Genomic DNA, 22,500 nt, shown 5'->3' with positions numbered 1-22,500 from the left:
ATAATTTAAAATAATAAAACAATAAAATTATCAATGAAAGAATGTAAAAATAAAAATATAATCTATATATAATCTATATATAATCTATATATAATCAATATATAAACTAAAATAATCTAAAATAAACCCTATAAACAATTGAATATAAAAACCTATTATAAAAGTTCTCATATTTAAAAATGTACAAAAACCAAAAAAAACAACAAGCAAAAAACAAAAAACAAAAACCAAAACCTAAAAACAAAAAACAAAAAATAAACTATATATACACATACATGCTCATACACTCAACACATTACTTATTCATACTTCCTCACACACACATACAACACTCAATTCATAAACAATATACATATACCCGCTCACACATACATATACACACACATACATACAGAACACGATATATACCAATATATAAACACCCACACCCATAAGATAAATAAATTACGCAAACAATCTCACACACACACACACACACACATTTTCACACATACATAAACACTCAAAAGAAAACCGAACAATTCTTAGCACGTGGATATCAAACATTTTAAAAAAATTATGAATGGAAATGAAATCCATACATTCAAGTATAAATATAACTATACAAACCCTAACACAATACACACAAATACACACACATATATACAGACACCCACAAACATAACCATATACACACTCACACATACATATACATACGTACAAGTCCCGATACAAACAAACTTTAATAAAACGACCATAAAAAACGAAAACTCATATATATTAATATATATATAAAAGAGTGTGTACACGCAGACGGGTGCAATCACACGCACATACAAAACTTACATATATACAAGTGCATAAATAATCACACCCAATTACATAGCACTCATACACTCCCACATCTACAATTACACTTGTACACTCTCACACATACATACACACCCATACCTACATACAAAAAATTCTTAGTAAAATAATCATGATAAATAAAATCCATACATACAAGTATAAATATAAAGATACAACCCATTACCAATACACATAAATACACACACATATATCACACACCCACAAACATAACCATATACACACTCACACATACAAATAATACGTACAAAACTCGATACAATCAATACGCACACTCACACAAATTCACACATACATAAACATACAAAAGAAAACAACATCTCTACACATAATACGATATATAAAATACTCCATAAGAAATCAGATTATCATAAGTAACAAGATTAACAAAGGAGAAAAATATACATACCTTCTAATCAGTATCAAATTTTGAAGTGAATAACTTTATCCGTTATTACAATAAACAAAAATTGCGTTACCATGGAACCGAACATATAGAAATTATTAGCGCCGCGTAAAACAGCGTCTTTAAAATTATGAATGGAATATAAAATTCTTAGCACGTAGTAAACAAACGTAAATTAAAAAATTATGAATGGATATACAAAACTTTCTACAAATTCTTTAAAAAAACCATAAAAAACGAAAACTCATATAGATATTAATATATATATTAAAAAATGAGTGTGTACACGCAGACGGGTGCAATCACCTGGACATTCAAAACTTGCATGTATACAAGTACATAAATAATCACACTCAATTACATAGCACTCATACACTACCGCATCTATACTTAAACTTGTACACACGCACACATACATACACACCCATACCTACATACAAAATACTTATTAAACTAATCATGATAATGAAGTCTATACATACAAATATAAAGATAAAGATAAAACCCCATTCATACACAATACACACAAATACACACACATATATACACACACCACAAACATAACCATATACACACTCACACATACATATACATACGTACAAACTCGATATATACACTAATATTCATTCACACACTCAATAAAATATTAAGTAAATAAAAAACAAAGAAACACCAATTAAATACTAACTATAATTAAAGTCTAAACTATATAACTAAAAATATATATATATGTTACTCTAAACTAAAAACAAATTAATCTACAGTAACCTTTAATAGGGGGCTATTAATTTTATTAATTTATATATCATTTATGAATGAAATCCATACATACAAGTATAAATATAACTATACAACCCCTAACACAATACACACAAATACACACACATATATACAAACACCCACAAACATAACCATATACACACTCACACATACAAATACATACGTACAAATCTCGATACAAACAAACTTTAAAACGACCATGATAAACGAAAACTCATATATATATATTAAAGTATATATAAAAGAGTGTGTACACGCAGACGGGTGCAATCACACGCACATTCAAAACTTACATGTATACAAGTGCATAAATAATCACACCCAATTACATAGCACTCATACACTCTCACATCTACACTTACACTTGTACACACTCACACATACATATACACCCATACCTACATACAAAAATTCTTATTAAAAATCATGATAAATAAAATCCATACATACAAGTATAAATAAAGATACAACCCCTTACACAATACACACAAATACACACACATATATACACACACCCTCAAACATAACCATATACTCACTCACACATACAAATACATACGTACAAAACTCGATACAAGCAAAAACGCACACGCACACACATTCACACATACATAAACATACAAAAGAAAAACAACATTTCTACACATAATATGAATGGAATATACAAAACTTTCTACAATTCTTTAAAAAAAACATAAAAAACTAAAACTCAAATAGATATTAATATATATATATATATATATAAATGAGTGTGTACACGCAGACGGGTGCAATCACACAGACATTCAAAACTTGCATGTATACAATTGCATAAATAATTACACTCAATTACATAGCACTCATACACTACCGCATCTATACTTACACTTGTACACACGCACACCTACATACACACCCATACCTTCATGCAAAATACTTATTAAACTAATCATGATAATGAAGTCCATACATACAAATAAAAAGATAAAGATAAAACCCCTTTCATACACAATACACACAAATACACACACATATATACACACACCCACAAACATAACCAAATACACACTCACACATACATATACTTACGTACAAACTCGATATATACACTATTATTCATTCCCACACTCAATAAAATATTAATTAAATACAAAACAAAGAAATACCAATTAAATACTAACTATAATTAAAGCCTAAACTATAAAACTAGAATATATACTTAGTACTCTAAACTAAAAACAAATTAACCTAAAATAACCTATAATAGGGGGCTATTAATTTTATTTATCATGGAACCTATTATATAGGTAAAGTAATCTATGTCTACATTTTATTTTGCGCTCTTCACCTATATTAAGTAAATTATCATACTTATAAAATAAAATTTCTTTAAACTCATTAGAGCATAAATAACAACAATTCGCTCCTATAGTATATGATTTAGTTTTACAAATTATTTCCCAATTTAAACTATAATTAATATTTGTGATTTAATTCTCCAAATGTACTTACTAAGTCCAGTGGAGTTTATTAAGTTTTTATTTTTAAAAGAATTCATATGTTGTGCGATTCTTAATTTTATTTTAGAGGAAGTAGACCCTATATAACCGCTTTGGGTAATTATTCTTCTTAAAGTTATTATCATGTAATGTAACTATACATTTATACACTACATCTTTAATATCACATTTATTATTTAATTTACATTTAGATTTATCTCTACAAGTACAATTAATATATGTCTTATCCTTATTATTATTATCAAATAATTTATTTTTATAAAAATTATTCAGTTTAAATTTATTAAATGAAGAAATAATGTTACCTACATTATTAGTAGTGGAATAACCTACTCCAAAATTATCACTAGAGAAAATATTTTTATATTTACGATTATCTCTAATAAATAGTTCTATAATATCTAAAATCTCTTTGATAATATTCGTTTTTACTTGATCACCATAAGAAACTATTTATATTAAAATTTTATGTATTGATTAAGTCTTTCCTTGTTTGGTTTTAAAATAGTGGTTTTGTCTCGAATTATATTATATATATATATATATATATATATATATATATATATATATATATATTATGTATATATTATATGTTATATATATATTATATATATATTTATGTATTATATATATATCATATATATATATATTATATATTTTATATATATATTATTTATTTATATATATGTGATATATGTATATGTTTTATATATTATATAACAACGTACACCTCACCTCGATACTCCTACTGAACATCAGAGGACTGCAAACACTCAGTAACAGGACAAAGATCCCGTTCCTGAGAGACTTTGTTGCATGTAATCAAGCCTTATGCATAGCACTTACAGAAACGCACCTGAAACCGGACATAGCAGATGCGGAGTTACACATACCACAGTATGCTGTACTACGGACCGACAGGAAAGAAAGGAGTCATGGAGGTGTTGCTATGTACATCCGTGAGGACCTCACACCCCAGGTCCTCTTGTCATACTCAAACTCGGTGTGTGACACACTAATTGTACATATTAGGCAACTTGATGTAGTTGTGTGTGCTACATATCGCCCTCCAGATGCCCCAAGCCATGTGGGCAAGTTTGAAGACTGCCTTATAAAAATAGAAGAAATTCTAACCACATTAGAACAACACATAGGTGTGCTTCTTATGGGAGACTTCAATCTGCCCAATGTCAGATGGCCCGAGGGCCTTTCTCTCCCAGGAATGACAAGATGTGAACGAGGACAGGCGAGGTCCCTCCTGAACCTCATCAACACCCTGTACATGGAGCAGGTAATACTCCAACCAACCAGGGCAGGTAACACACTGGATCTCTGCTTCACAAATGACATGGATCTCATCCATAATGTGAAAGTGACACCGACACTACTCTCGGATCACAACATGATAGAGCTGACCATGTACGGGCCAAAAGAGAGCACGGACATGCAGCCTACAAGAAACCCTCAAAATCTTTCCAGCTTGAACTACCATAAGGCAAACTGGAAACAAATTGAGAAAGAGATCCTCAAACAAAACTGGCCTAAATGTCTCTCCTCGCCAGACATCGACGTGAAACTTCAACAATTCATGTCTGTAATGCAAGCCATATGCTACAAATGTGTCCCAGAGAGAAAGGCCACTGTACACAAGAACAAAATCCCCAGAGAGAGGAAAATTTTAATGAGACGGCGTACGAAATTTTCAAATCGCCTAAACAAACAGATTGAAAGCAGTGAAAAGTCCCGCCTAAAAATAAAACTGTTGGAAATCGAAAAATGTCTGCAACTCTCCCATGAAAAAGAAAGAGCAGACAAAGAAGCCTGGGCTATAGAAAACATAAAATCTAACCCCAGAGCTTTCTACAGGTATGCCAAAGAAACAGCTACAGTGCACTGTAGAATAGGGCCACTCCTCGAAAAGGATGGCACACTTACAGGAAAACCAATGAGGGTAAGTGAAATACTGAATGAGCAATTCAAGAGTGTTTTCACTCCACCCCTTGGGCATCTCCAAATCACCAATCCAACTGACTTTTTTACCACTGCAGATATAAAATCAGAGGCGGCGACGATAGATTACATCGATATAAAGGAAGACGATGTAACCAAGGCTATAGATGAAATGAAAACAGACTCAGCTACTGGCCCCGATGGATTCCCGGCAATCCTCCTAAAAGCATGTAAGAGAGTCCTAGCAAGACCACTGCAGTTCCTCTTTCAGAGCTTCCTTGCAGCTGGCAAACTTCCAGGAAAACTGAAGGAAGGTAAAATATGCCCCATTCATAAAGGAGGTAGCAGAGCGGAAGCCAAGAACTATAGACCTATCTCTCTGACCTCACACATCAGCAAGGTCATGGAACGAATAGTCAGAAGGAAGCTGATCACCTTCCGTGAAGAGAATGACTTGCTGCCCGACACCCAACATGGTTTCCGACCAGGGAGAAGCTGTTTAACTCAGCTCCTACAACACTATGACTGGGTGCTGAAACGGCTGCTCAACCACTCAAATGTGGAAGTGATATATCTCGACTTTGCAAAGGCCTTTGATAAAGTCGATCATGGAATGATATGTCACAAACTGCGTGATCTCAACATAGTTGGAAAACTGGGAGAATGGCTTCATGACTTTCTGAAGGATAGAAGTCAGGTGGTAGTAGCCAATGGGGCCACCTCCATTAACACACAAATAGTGAGCGGTGTTCCGCAGGGCACTGTTCTGGGACCACTACTGTTCATAATGGCCCTCTCAGACATGCCCTCAGCCACGCAGAGAGCCACGATCACAAGTTATGCAGATGATACAAAAGTTTCACAGGCAATACAGAACCCTGAGGACACTAAACACCTGCAATGTGAGCTGGACGAAATATACAAGTGGGCTGAAAAAATAGCATGCAGTTCAATGCTGGAAAGTTTCAAGCTTTATACTATCAGCATGCAAAACTGAATGCAATACCCAATGAATACACTGGACCCGGAGGGATTGCAATCCCAGAGGCACAATCAGTGCGTGACCTGGGTATTCACATGAGTGATGACGCGACCTTTCATGTACATGTTGCTAAACTGACAATGAAATGTAGACGGCTGGCTGGATGGATTCTTAGAACCTTTAGAACAAGAGAACAAGAAACCATGATGGTCCTCTGGAAGACACTTGTCCTAAGCCACTTTGACTATTGCTCTCAGCTATGGTCACCATCCAGTGTCAAGTTGATCACAGAACTTGAGGCGATCCAACGAAGCTACACAAAGAAGATAGCCTCTATGCAGAATGTAAGCTACTGGGAAAGACTCAAGAGATTAAAATTATATTCCCTGGAGCGTAGGCGGGAAAGATATGCCATAATATACATCTGGAAGATCCTGGAGGGAAGTGTCCTGAACTTTGGCATCGAGAGTTACGCAAATGCCAGAACTGGGCGCCACTGCGTGGTGCCTAGGACTCCAAACCTGCCATCAAGATGTAGGACAAGATTCTGTGATAGCCTGGGCTTCCGAGGCCCACAGCTCTTCAATATCCTCCCGAAGAACCTGAGAGACCTGCATGGGGTGGATACACATGACTTTAAAATGAAGCTGGATCTCTTCCTGTCAGGTGTCCCAGATGAACCAACTTCACGGCAGGAGGGGCAGATGAGGGCAGCTGCATCGAACTCTCTCATGCACCAAATAGCAGTTGCTAGAAAGCCTCCATGAAGTGAAACCAAGTAGCAACACCAAATGGCGGTGCCCCAGCATGGCCACAGCTCATAAGCTGAAACTAGAATCAATCAATCAATCAATCAATCATATATATTATATATATTATATATATCTTATCTATATATAAGATATATATATATATATATCACATATCTATATATATATAATATATTATATATATATATATATCTTATATGTTATATATATTATATATATATATCATGTATATATTATATATATATTATTTATATATATATGATATATGTATATATTTTATATATATATTATATATATATATCGTATATATATTATATATATCTTATCTATATATATATATATATATAGAGAGAGAGAGAGAGAGAGAGAGAGAAAGAGAGAGATACATTATATTATACAAGGTGCAGGTGTGACTGTGTAATAAGAATCTTTCTTCCCAACCACATGTTTCCAGGCTCAGTCTTAGTGCGTGTCACCTTAGACAGTTGTCTTCTACTATAGCTTCAGGCTAACCATAGCCTTGTGAATGGGTTTCGTAGACGGAAACTGAAAGACGATATGTCCTTGCATAAGGGCGAAAGACGACATGTCCTTGCATAGCGGCGGCGAGCTGGCAGAAACGTTAGCACGCCGGGCGAAATGCTTTGCGGTATTTCGTCTTCCGCTACGTGCTGAGTTCAAATTCCGCCATGGTCGACTTTGCCTTTCATCCTTTCGGAGTCGATTAAATAAGTACCAGTTACGCACTGGGGTCGATATAATCGACTTAATCCGTTTGTCTGTCCTTCTTTGTCCTCTCTGTGTTTAGCCCCTTGTGGGTAGTAAAGAAATAGATATGTCCTTGCATAAGGGCCATCCGGGCTCCCGCTTGCGCCGTAAACAGGGATTAATCCTCTCTCTTCCTTCTTTTGCCCCACATGCGCTCAACTCTCCTTCCCTTGCCTCTCCCTTACACCTACATCTTCCCACCCACCTCTCCTCTCTTACGCCGACTCCTACTTCTACCCTTCACTTCCCTTCACTCCTACTCTCCTTTCTTCTCTTCACTCCTACCTACCTTTTTTCTCTTCACTTCTACCAACTTCTCCTTCCTCCTTTCCTCGTCACCCCTCCCTTGCAAGCCCACTCACCCCTACATATTTCAGCCCCACCTCCCCTATCCTTCCCAATTCCATGCCAACCCACCCCTACACACATACCCACCTAACCTTAACTTTACACTCACCCACCGCCTACCCACACCCAACCTCTACTACCACCTTCAGCCTAACCCACACCCCACTACACCTTACACCACCATACCACACACCACATCACATCACAAGCCACGACCATGCAAACATCAGCATTGACCACTTCCCAGACCCATATCTTCACACCTACACATACGCATACGCACACGTCAAGATCACTAGCCCTGTTCCACACACACATACAACTCTCGTATACCTACGCACGCGCACTCTCATTTTGGGATCACCACCACTTTGTTATCTCCCCTTCTCCTTAGCTCTCCTGTGTGACCTTTCTGTCCGGCCTTCGCCATGATAGATCGCTAGCTACAATACATTCTTTTTTTTTCTCTCCTTGTTTTTTTCTGTGTTCCTTTCTGTTGTAGAGCGTAGGCTCGAAACGTTGAAGACTTTCACTTCCCGAGCGTTATATTAATACATTTATTTGTTGTCTACACCACCTGTCTTCGTCTTTTTGTTTTTTTTTGTGAATTTTCCGTGTATATATATATATATATAATAAAAGAAGGATATTACACACAGTTTACATGGTTTTCATGTATTTTTGATATGTATTTCATTAGTGAAAGAGTATGAAAGAGTATTGTTTGTTGACCGGTTTCGATTTCGGGCTAATCCGGACATTGAAATCATTGTAATTTCGTATCTCCTAAAGAAAATACGAAATCACAATAACTTTAATATCGTGATCAGAGACAGCAACACCGGTCGACAACCTATAATCTTTCACTTATGAAATATATTAAAAGACATATTAAAACTTTGTAAACAGTGTTCATTTTCTTCCCCTTATTTTACATATGTATTTTCATAATTCACCACGGGGGGACAATCGAAATTCTCCTCCTCCCTTTTCTTACTATATATATATGTCTTCTCTCATGGTGCTGTATGAACTTTTAATATGGTTTTAGAGTCAAGTTTTAGCTGCTATCTCAAGCGTGGTGGTATCTCTTAGATACCCTAAACTATAATTTTAATAATAATTATTACCTTTGAATGTTTTTATTCCCACGCTGGCCACTTGATAAATTCGATATTTAAATAACGATCTTATCCTTATATATATATATATATATATATATATATATATATATATATATATATATATATATATATATATATATATATATATATATATATATATATATATATATATATATATATATATATATATATATATATATATAATATATATATATGCACACATACATACATATATGTACATACCTACATATATGGGTACAGGACGTCAAATAAACGTGGGACACAATGAGAAACGAAAGCATAAAAACAAAAACATAGAAACGAACTTTTTTTCGAACAACGAAAAAAAAAACAATGAGAACAAAATAGTAAAAACAAACGGTGAGGGTTGTTAGGCTAATGCGATAGAAACATTATTATGAACGCTAGGAAGACTTCATAATAATTTATCTATTGCATTAGCTCGACAGCCCTCACTAGTTGTTTTTACTGTTTTGTTCTCACTGTTCTGTTCTTGTTACCATTTTCACCCTCCACAAAATTTCCCAAATTTTATTTATTTGATTTAAGGGAAGGACTGTTGCAACGAAGTCGCGTTGTTCTTGCCTTCGCAACGCGGAGCAGTTGTTCGAAAAAAGTTCGTTTCTATGTTTTTGTGTTTATGTTTTCGCTTCTCATTGTGTTCAACATTTTTTTTATGTCCTGTACCCATGTATGCATGTATATATGCATATATTTATATATTATTTATATTATTATATGATCGAACGCCACACATCCTTTTCCAAGTAAGTATATATATATATACATGTGTATGTGCCTTTGTGTCTTTTTTACCCCCCATCACCGTTTGACAACTAGTGTTGGTGTGTTTTCGCCCCGTAACGTAGCAGCTCAGCAATAAATAAGATTTTACATTCTAAATAACCACATGGCTCCAGATTCAGTCGCACTGCGTGATATCTTGGGCAAGCTTCCTCTATTATAGCCTCAGACCGACCAAAGCCTTGTGAGTGGATTTCGTAGAAGAAAGCTGAATGAAGCCTGTCGCATATGTGTATATATATATGTTTGTGTGTCTGTGCTTGTCCCCTCCCCCATCATAGCTTGACATCCGACCGTGGTGTGTTTACTTCCCCGTAACACAGTAGTTCGGCAAAAGCGACCGATAGAATAAGCATCAGGCTTACAAAAAGTAAGTCTTGGTGTCGATTCGTTCGACTAAAAGCTGTGCTCCAGCATGGCCGCAGTCAATTGACTGAAACAAGTAAGATAATAAAAAAATAACAGTATATATATGCTAATATATGCGTTGTGAATGTGTATGCATATCTCTCTACTATATATAGTGGGTGCGCGCGTGTGTTTGAGTGTTTGTTTGTGTGTGTCTGCGTGTGTGTGTGTGTGTGTGTGTGTGTGTGTGTGTGTGTGTGTGTGTGTAAATTATTAGAAGTTAGAATTGCATTTTCAGCACATTTTCTTTAAGAAAATATATTTATAACTATCGTGCCGGTTTCACAATTTTGTGATTTTCAAAAGTAGTTCAAATTGGAAAGTGCAAGTACTATACCGTATAGTTTTAAACTATTTATCTTGTGGGTGTTTAACGCACACCGTTTGTGTGATAGCTCTTCAAATTCGATTGACAGTACTAGTTATGGAATTAAGCTGACTATCTGAGGTTACGAATAATCTAGTATCATGGCTGAACCTGCTTGATTGGCTAGTACAATCTTGATGTCAGCATAACAGAAATTTGTCGCAGTTTATTGGTTAATTTTTATGCTGGATTTAGTCCATATGTTTGTTGTTTTCCCCAAAGTAAGCTGTTGGTCAATATTTTCATCAAGAAAATTTACATTGGAAAGTTTGTTAGTTGCTTATGGATTTAAAATAAGCATAGAACAGAGGCATATCAGACACAGCATGATGCATGAATTGAAAAGGGTCTTTTCAGCAACAGGTAGCTTCTGATTTGTGGAAATTATTTCCTCTTCTAGGGATTGTAGAACAATTGCTTGGCGGCAGTTAGGTAGGATCATCTCCAAATTTGAATAGAAGTAGTTAATCTGAATGAAAAATAACGATTTCAAAATTGATATGCTATTATAGAGAAGACAACCTAATTATCTAGAGACAAGAAGACAGCATACGTATTTCTGCCGCAATAGATGTCATCAGCATGGCAGCTTCGCAGTGTAGTCGTTTGATGTCTCTTCATTTCTTTTGAGTATTTTTGCTGCCGTTTTCATTATCGTTACATACCTTCTTATAGCTTTTCAGTTATTATTTTTGTTTTTAGTTGCTATTTCTGTTCTTCTAAATGATAGATATTGATAGTAATGTATTTTTGTTTTTGAGTTTTCCTTTTACTTTGAACTGATAAATCACTATATGTCGTTATGGGCGAACACTATGTCGTCTTGAGAAAACTTAGTGATGTTCTTAAATGATTTATCACTTTCGACTGAACTGATCTTTTATTGGAATATACTGTTACCTATTGTTGTGAGAGATGTAAACTACAACGCCATGAGATGAATAATGACAATGTGGTTGACGTTTATATAGCGTTGTTGTTATTGTTGCTGCATTACCGCTTTTTCTTTTGGTTTTGTTGTCTTTGTGTTTGTGAATTAGCTGTAGGTGAATCTTGGTCGAACAAATTTATGGTCAAAGACGTTTCAACTGTGGATACAATGTATTTATTTGCAGCTACGACTACATTATCCAGAGTCAACTTCCTTACTTTGAAGACTGTAGAATGTAATTTCAGGAAGATTTGGATGCTTTCTTGCAGATCGAGCAACCACATAGGCTCTTTCTCATTGCCTCGGTCTATTTTCTTACTGTTGATTAACAATTGGTCAGAGATGATTGACGAGAACTGTGATTAAGTATGCCCTGCTACTGAACATTCATCCAGTTTTGGTTTTTTTCTCATAATTCATTTTTAGAAATAAATAATTCTATTGACCTAAGGCACCACCAAAGATTTGGTCGTTATTTCTAGCAAGATGGCCAAAGACGGCGCAGAGGGTGCCACGTGAGCTCGCATTTGTTGTCTATGTTGCAGTTATAGTTTTAGTAAAATGTTCTATCTATTGTTATATCAGAATTAATATTTTATAATCTAGCAATCCTTTTTTTTTTTTTTGGTATGACAGGTTGTAACATGCAGGTGATATAGCTGCTAGCTGTCAAGGCGGCGAGCTGGCAGAACCGTTAGCACGCCGGGCGAAATGCCTAGCCTTATTTCGTCTGCCGTTACGTTCTAAGTTCAAATTCCGCCGAGGTCGACTTTGCCTTTCATCCTTTCGGGGTCGATAAATTAAGTACCAGTTACGCACTGGGGTCGATATAATCGACTTAATTCGTTTAGCTGTCCTTGGTTGTCCTCCCTGTGTTTAGCCCCTTGTGGGTAGTAAAGAAAAGGATGTAGATGCTAGCTGTAGCAGGTTGATTAAGATGTAGGGTCTCTCCCATGTAGCAGCAATAATGTATTTTTCGTTGTTACTTTTGCAGCTGTTGATTTTGTGGTTATTAACCCGCGGAACTCGATAGAACAACCTATAATCGAAATTTAGGCGTGACTTTGACATCACGTTTGCCTACATTGTGTATCGAAGACTATATTATTCAATGTGTCATTCTATTTATAAGACGGCAAATTACTACAGCAAACTGACCCAACTGTTACTTCTGACCCCACAGAGGTTTCCTTGCTGGATGTTCATCATTAAAAAATTTGTTTGGTTGGGTTTTTTTTTCCTTTTTGCATTTTGTAATATATTTTGTGTTATTTTATGTGATGTATATTATGAAGAAAATAAAGACAATGTCGATTTTAACCTTGTTATTGCAGTTGTTGTTGTTGCTGTTGAACGAGAATGATGCTGGATATTAACAGGACTGTTGATGTTTGCTTCTGATGTTCTTCATGTTGCTAGTATCGATGTAAATAAGTTTTTTTTTCGATTTTTGCTTTAGCGTTTTTCATGTATTTTGTGGCCTTGATGAGGATTGAGTGTTCTGTTAAATATTGAGAGCCAAAACAAGATAACTGATGACTAAGAGCACAAGTATAAAAACAACGGTAGAAAAACAAGAAAATGAAAGATGATGCTGATGAAGATGATGGTATTAACGAGGATACAAAGGATAATAGTAGTGCGTTTGATGACGTTGGCGGCGGTGGTGGCGTTGATGGCGGTGAATGGTGGCGATGGTGGCGATAGCAGTGGCAGAGGATGTTGGTAAATAAGAAATACAAAAGGAAAGAAAGAGAGGGAGAAAAAGACATAAAATAGAAATAGATGAAAGAAAAGAATTTGGTTGTGGTCTGTAGTTGGTAATGATTTTCCTTTAAACTTCTGTAGCAGTGAGTAATTAAATTACGTTGCATACGGAATATCATACAGGAATTATATATATATATATATATATATATATATATATGTATGAGAAAACAATCGAATGAAACGAATAGACACTAGAAAAATAACAATGGATCATGAACAGAAATATAACTACCGCACCCACACACATCGATATGTACGCATAAACACACACACATACATATATATATATGAGAATGTGTCTGTGTATATGTGTGTGTGTGTCTCTCTGAGTATATATATATTTGTATGTGAATTTACATATCTATCTCATTTTTCTCTCTCTCTGTATATATATATATATATATATATATATGCATGTATGTATGTATGTTTGCATATATGTATATATGTACGTATGTGTATAATATATGTATTTCATGGTCACGACTATTATACAGGCCATGGTTAATAACGATAATAAGGAAAGCAGCCGCAATTCGAGAAATCTACTGCAACTTATTTACTTTCCAAAACTTCCTAAAAGTGGCTCACATCTATGAAATTGAGAAAAAAGTGTGGAATATATGTGCGTGCGTGTGTGTGTGTGTGTGTGAATGTAAGTAAGTGTGTATGTATATGCATACTAATATATACAGTGAGGGCGCGTGGCTTAGTGGTTAGGGCATTCGGCTCATGATCGTAAGGTTGTGAGTTCGATTCCCGGCGACGCGTTGTGTCCCTGAGCAAGACACTTTATTTCACGTTGCTCCAGTCCACTCAGCTGGCAAAAATGAGTTGTACTTGTATTTTCAAAGGGTCAGCCTTGTCACTCTCTGTGTCACGCTGATTTTCCCCGAGAACTACGTTAAGGGTACACGTGTCTGTGGAATGCTCAGCCATTTGCACGTTAATTTCACGAGCAAGCTGTTCCGTTGATCGTATCAGCTGGGACCCTCGTCGTCGTAACCGGCGGAGTCTTTAAATATATACATACACTCCTATATACATACACTCCTATATACATACACTCCTATATACATACACACATACAAATATATTTATGTATGTATATATATGTATACACACATATATATATTTATATGCATATATGTGCAGGTGTGGTTTTTCTAAAGTAGTTTACTTCCCAACCAGATCGTTCTGGAGTCAGTCCCATTGTGCACCTTGGGCAAGGGCAAGTGTCTTCTACTCTGGCCCTGGCAAATGCGTTGTGAACAGATTTGGTAGAAGCAAACTAAGAAGCTTGGTGTACGCACACGTATACACACACACACACATACATATACATATTTGTATGTGTGTGTGTGTTTTTGTGTTTGTCCTCAACTTCACAATAATAACAGTTTGTTTACTCACTCGTGTATGTTTGTTGCGTGTGCATATGTGCGCATGTTAGTCCTACTTGTAAGAAGAACATGTAATATATATATATATATATATATATATATATTAATTTCCTGTGGCTGTACCTATCTTTATTTAGCCTATTATCAATCCTCAGTTAAGCTTTGTTAAGATCATACTTAAAATGATAGTCAAAAGTCAGTTATATTTGTGTGTTTGTTTACTATAATTACTCGTGAATCTCATTTCTGTGATGTGCTATTAATTCATTTTATTGATTCTATTGTCAATTGCGAATATCTGAGCAGTTAGAATTTATGGTCACCAGATATCACTTAATATTTCCTCTGCTTTCAATATTTTCGGGGTTTTCTTATGAGAAAACTCCCAAATTCTATCCCCGGCATGGTACAATATGTCATGGGATTTAACAGCAACGGAAGAAAATGATACACATTATTTCTGCAGGCTCATTGTGCTCTCGTTTCAAATGTTGCTGAGGTCAAGTTTACCTTCTATCACTCCATGCCGATAGAATTAAGTACCACCGAAGTACTAGAGTTAATGGCATCGACTAAACATTCTCCTTAAAGATTTCTAGCCTTCTGCCTAAATCAGAAACCATTATAAATACTAAATGGAAACAGGAAATAACAGAACAATATTAGAGTGTTTTGTGTGTGTGTGTGTTTGTGTGTGTGTGTGTGTGTGTGTGTGTATGTGTGTGTGTGTGTGTTTTAATATTTATGTTCTGCTTTTTGCTTTCGAGTGCCGTGTGTGTGTATGTGTGTATATATGTACAGTGATACAGTATAGTGACCCACTCACACTCTCACAAGTATACAGAAATATCTAAATATTGATCAATACACAAACATACACACACACACACACACACTCACACGTACCTTTGTACATACATAGATGCATACATATGTATATTTGTCGCCCAGAAATCACATTATTTGTTGCATGAAGAATTCATAGCCCTACACCCTTGAGAGATAATGACCTGCATATGTATATTTTCTCATATGATACCTTCAATTTCTAAATTAGCCGTCTTATATAAAATATATTTATATCAATTTAAATTATATGTTGGCTACCTTCATCTAAATCTGAATATAATTTTCAAAGGTGTATATTTATCTGTTTTTCGCTAGCTTCTGTGGGTTTTCCATTTTCTTTTTTCTTTTCATTTTTCTTTTATTTTTTTCATCTATAGTTTTATAATTGTATCACACGAAGGAACTATAGAAGACACAGCAGTAAAGTTACAATCATATAGTGAAATTGTAATGAACACCAGCTTCATATTGTTAATTTGAAAATATATAGGTTAGCGTATAATAACTGCTTTTGATGGACAAAGGCAATATGATTGTTTTTCAAGTATTGTATTTTATATTATACGACAATTTGGGAAGCTTGCGTGATTTCTACACGCTTTGTTGATATGAAATTAATGTTCTTCCGTAAACTGATCTGTCATTCTATCACACATAATTATTTCTGCGAATTTAAATCGCTTTTTGGACTCCATGCAGCGAGTTCATATATTTGTCTGTATAGTACTCAAAGCCTATTGATTTATACATTTTTAAATGTTATTTCCGTTCATCCATTTAGTTTGCTTTTTTTTCACCCAAAATATGACAAATGTAAAACTCTTCACTTGTTCAACAATTTCAACACATATTTACTTCTTTATAAAGCAATTTTTTCAAATAGTTTAGAATAATATACAACTCCTATTACAAGAATAAACATATTCAGATGGGTTCTTTTCTGTTTATCTATAAAAAATTCGTCTTTATTGAACAATTTTATATCTGTAGGAATATTTCCTAAATATTCCATAGCAAAATATTATTTCTGTTTTTATTTACAATGACATTTTCATTTCGACATTTAAGACTTCAGGGATATTGTGAATAACTGGTTTCTATTTTGTTACTATATATTTAAAATTAAACTTTCAAACGATATTTTATAATTATCAGATTTACATATGACTTGAAATACAATGAACAAACAAAATTTCATTGCACAAATTCCATATTTTAGGTTTGAACGGCAGAGAACCAGAGAACATTTGCCATTATTCATTTGAACTGTGGGATCTTTTCGGTTTGAACGGCAGTTTTTTCTAGCGGTGTCATATGAAATTGTCACCCATAATTATGACCCTAGTATCGATCTATTGCATTTCAATCTATTTTAGGGTTAGGGTTAGTTAGGGTTAGGCTTAGGGTTAGGGTTGGGGTGGAGGGAAATGTAAATAAATCCAATCTGTTTCTTAAGCGAGGGCCATATTCATACGGCACATAATGTTTATAACCTCAATACACGTCATTGATTGGTTGAAATTGCAGAAATTGAAGAAAAAAACAACAAATATCTTACAAACTATAGAATTTTCTTAACAAAGCCAAGAGAAAAAGATGTTTTATAAACACATTCTATCAGTATACGAAGTTTAAAATTTTTTAGTTACCTAGAAATTATGTTAAAAAACTGCCGTTCAAACCTAAAATATCCGAACTATGCTGCAACAATCAACAACGTGATAGATATTCAGATCAATTCTATCGATGAGACAAGTATCCGTGGAAAATAGAGTACACTGATGGGGGAGCTGCAGTGTATGAAAAATAATGGGTCGAAATTATTATAAAAGTCCTTCTGCATTATAAAACAATTGTTAAATGGAGTTAGCCATGTTTAATGTAGTGAAGTAAAATAAATTTGATGAATTAAAATTATATTTGAAATGAGACGAAAGAAACGTTAGTGCGACGATAATTGTATTTAAGTTTGGGCAGAAATACCAGAACTTAAATTAATGGAAGTGGAACAGATATTTGGTAAGTATGATGGCAATTTCGGATATATTTTGATATGATTAGAGGTCATCATAAATATGATTTTACACACACTAATCATTTTCTAGAGTCAGTCATCGCGTCTGTGGCTGTTTATGGCTTGGCATAACTTGATAAGCTTTCTCTATACCGGTCGATTTGTCTTTTATTACGATCAATTCTTTTCCACTTCATATCCCTTTTTGCAGTCTCTTTGAATTTCAGTCTAGATCTTACATGGTCTCTTTAAGCCTTGCATACTAGTGAGTAAAGGATTTGTCTGAGGACTCTGATGCTGTTCATATTTTAACAACATATACTTTTCACACCTGAAATAACTGAGATATATTCAAGGAAAATATAAACTTTAACGTGATTCATACGTTATATTCGTCTTCCTATATACATATATGCAAATCTTAAGGTGCTAATATGAACGTATGCTAATATGTACGGTGCTAATATGCAGCTTCGGTGGAATACCTCCATTAAATGCAAGAAGCGATTGATGTCGAAAATGCACTTGACATTCCATTTTAATGATCTGAAAATATACAAAAATCAACATAATTAAAAAATTAAAACACACTGTGTTTTAAGCGAAGAATTTTCTTTTAAATAAAAAAACATTTCGCCAATGCGTTTTATTACTGAGTGCAATTTTAAATTTGAAAGAAAAAAACGCTCATGAATTATTCCTCAACCCATTATGTTAACGTGAGTTTCCCTTTAGAGTGTGAGTTTTTTTGCACTAATAAGTCATTATTAGGCCTTGCTTTCGGTACTTATGCAATAACCTTCCGATGAATTTCACTGTTGATAATATAACTTTGGGAAGAGTTGTCTGCTTAGTGATTATTCTGTAGCTCATCTAACCATATTGCATCAAGATAGTGTTGCCTGTTTACATTCCTTGTCCACCTCTCACCAAAGTGACTTTCGATAATCCCGAGAAAGGGAATTTATGGCCTTCAATATAAAACCTTTCATACAGCAATGTAACACTTGTACGTTTTTTTCTAGCGGTGTCATATGAAATTGTCACCCATTATTATGACCCTAGTATCGATCTATTGCATTTCAATTTATTTTAGGGTTATGGTTAGTTAGGGTTAGGGGTGGGGGAAGGGTATCTTTTGAAGAGTACTTTAAAAAATTTTAAATATTGAAATCTTTCCCTTACAGTTCACAACATGTGTTCTAAGGTGATTAGCTTGCTCGTAATTGAATCTTGTAGACAATTTTCATAGATTATATATATCATAAAGTGAATTCTAGTATTTATTTTGCACTCAATGGCAATATCTTATTTTACAGCGACATTTTTTGAGTCAGACGATATTTTTCTAGAGAGAGGCCATGTAATTTCGTTGATCTTCCTCCTCTGGGATTATTATGATCGATGTCCGTTTGTTCTTGCAACATTGGTGAACGGTAGTTGCAACACTATATAGTGGCACATTCAATGTTCTAATGCTGGAAGTCTTGATTTCCCCTAGTTCTTCATAAGCTATATGATCCATCGGGTATAAACACAAGTCGGTAGGTTTTCTATCGATTGTGTATAATAATTGTTGCTTCGAGTAACTCCTCATCAATACTAGGGTGACATTTTGAATTTGTTCGTAATTTTATTTTGAAGCTGTTTAAGGAATTCAATCATAACAACTGATTTTGTTGCTTTTTGTTTTGTTTTGTTTTGTTTATCATTTTAAATGACTGCTCGTTTGTATAACGGTGTCACGTTCGTCTCAGTGCTATTATTATACCGTATTCGTTTGAAACCCATTTTACTTAAGATATTCTCAAGAAAATAATTCACAGGTTTGGTCTGGCTTTTATTTAATGTGCGTTTTTGACAGTTGATGGGAATTAGAGCGATTAATTTCTCGAAGTAAGTTGCTTGTTACCGTAACTCTATGGCACCGAGATGTTAATAGTTAGGGTATATTAGATCCTAGTCAATCGTCATCGTTATTATACAACCAATCATCGAAAGATCTTTCTTAACCTGTCTATGGGACTGATAAAGTTGATTCATTATAAATGGTATAATTATATTGCTTGCATATTTCACAGAGTTAAATTACAAGATTGAAATACATATGCATATATATGTGTGTATTCTCGCCCGAAATAAAACCATTGGCGTTTGTGAGGCGCTGGAATTTTCAATTCTTACCATACATACTTATATGCTTGTCTGTCTGTGCGTATCATATTAGTTAAATATTTGTGAAGGTTAACTTGTTATTATTGCATCGTACATTTACAAGATTAGCGTATATACATATATGTATGAGTGCGTGTGAATGTGTATGTGTATATGTCTGTCTTTGTGTTTATGTATGTATCATATTGGATAAATATTTGTGAAAGTTATGTTATTATTATTCCATCGTTTGCGAAGGTTAAGTTATTATTATTCCAATGTAAACGTATAAATTCATATAGTTCAATATTTATTTTAAACTTTAATATGCATGCGATATCCACAAATGGAAAGTGTCACATCAGCACTGGCCTTTTAGAAATGGAACTAAGGATTTTAGGATTAAAGAGCATTATATGATTGATAAACAAACCATTGTTATGAAACAAAACATTTTCATAAATGCCACTTAACTTGACGTTTTTAGCACGAAAACGATAGAGTTTTACTTTTTTTTAACCTAAGCATCGGTAATTCTAGAAAATGAAAATACATTTTCCCATGCAAGCACGTCATGAATTTCAATTGATAAAGGTTTTTGACAATACAAGTGTTGCATGATATTTTTCATGATATCGCAATGTAATCACTGCAGTAAATAGAAAGCCTAAAAGACATATTTGAGCGAGGAAATAATTATATTTAGAGAAGATGATATCTAACAATATTAATGGTGCGCGTTATTTAGAACTTCAAGTATCTTCTGTTAAACAAGACAAGAAACGGCTCGTGGGTTCTATAAGAATATGTTTAATTAATTTGATATGAAGAGTGATATATGTGTTCTTTTGATTTCATTTAGGCTCATACAAGCGGAGGGTTTAGTCCTATATAAGCGGAGGATTTTTATGCATGTATATACGTATATTTGTTCAAGAAGTGCGTTTCACAAATTTTATTACACAACTTAGAAATGCGTGTATGTGTGTGTTTGTGTGTGTGTGTGTGTGTGTGTGTGTATTTGTGTGTGTGTAAAGAAGATTGTCTATGTATGTGTTGATGCCTCTGAGTTGGTTTTGGCCCCACCAGAGTTGCTGAATACGGCTGAAGATTAAAGGATGAGATCACTAGCGATGTTCTTCTATAGGAACCGAAGTCTGGGGACGCAAATGTTGGCAGACCACACCTAAAGCAACTGTGTGCACGAGAAAACCTATCACTTGCAATGGCGAAACAGACAGACTGAAGAGCGTTCTCTTCAGTCTATCTGCTTCGCTATTGATCCGTGCAATAACCACCACCGGATAACGATGATAATGGTTTTAGCCAGAAGCTGAGGCCATGATGGAGCACCGCCATTCAGTATGCTTGTCTTTCTTTTCTGTTCTGCTTCTTTGTAAAAAGATAAACCATGTGAAACGAATGCATTTTTGCCCTTTTTATATATGTTGTCCACATATTTTCAACTCATAATTTTGCCACGTGGTGTATACTGAATCTCCAGTAATTTTGCTCCTGATATATATATATATATATATATATGCTCAAACACGTAAGCACACTGAAACCAAGAACTAGGTATTAATGAGAGCATAAATGATGCATGCAAATCAGAATCAAACGCGAGCAATTACTTCCCTCGTTTTATATTCTCCATCAAACGTGTCACACCATTTTACCATCCAACAGATATATTAGTCTTCGTTAATGACTGCGTGTTGATCTGTGTGTTTATATGTATTATTTTGTCTATATTTGCACATCACTGTAGAACGTCCCCGTATGTCTGTGTATACATGCGTTACAATGTATTTATGATCGTATCGGTGATTAAATCTACTGACTGTGTTCTACAAGATATATATATATATACATATATATATATATATATATATATATATATGTTAGAGATTTCTTGCTTGTACGTTTTTACTTAATTGAATTCTGCATAGATGTTCATTTTAGAAAAATCTATTTCTTAATTACAACGCTAGACTTTTTTACCGTTGATTTTTTTTGTTCCTATTATTTTTATCTATTTATTCAGTTATTTTTTGCGCATGTTGATTCGTATCACCAGTAAGCTCATTCTCGCTAGTTTCTCTACGCTCACAATTTCCACATTTACCTCTTTGACAGTTGTTCATTCTCTCTCTCTCTCTCTCTCTCTCTCTCTCTCTCTCTCTCTCTCTCGATATATATATATATATATATATATATATATACATATATTTTATTGCTTTTCTCTTGTTCTTTCCTTTCCATTTTCGATTTCTTTTGTTATTAACAAACATCGTAGAAAA

The sequence above is a fragment of the Octopus sinensis genome, linkage group LG1 (genome assembly GCF_006345805.1).
Source record: "Octopus sinensis linkage group LG1, ASM634580v1, whole genome shotgun sequence".
Classification (NCBI taxonomy): Eukaryota; Metazoa; Mollusca; class Cephalopoda; order Octopoda; family Octopodidae; genus Octopus; species Octopus sinensis.
This window is presented reverse-complemented; position numbering follows the sequence as displayed.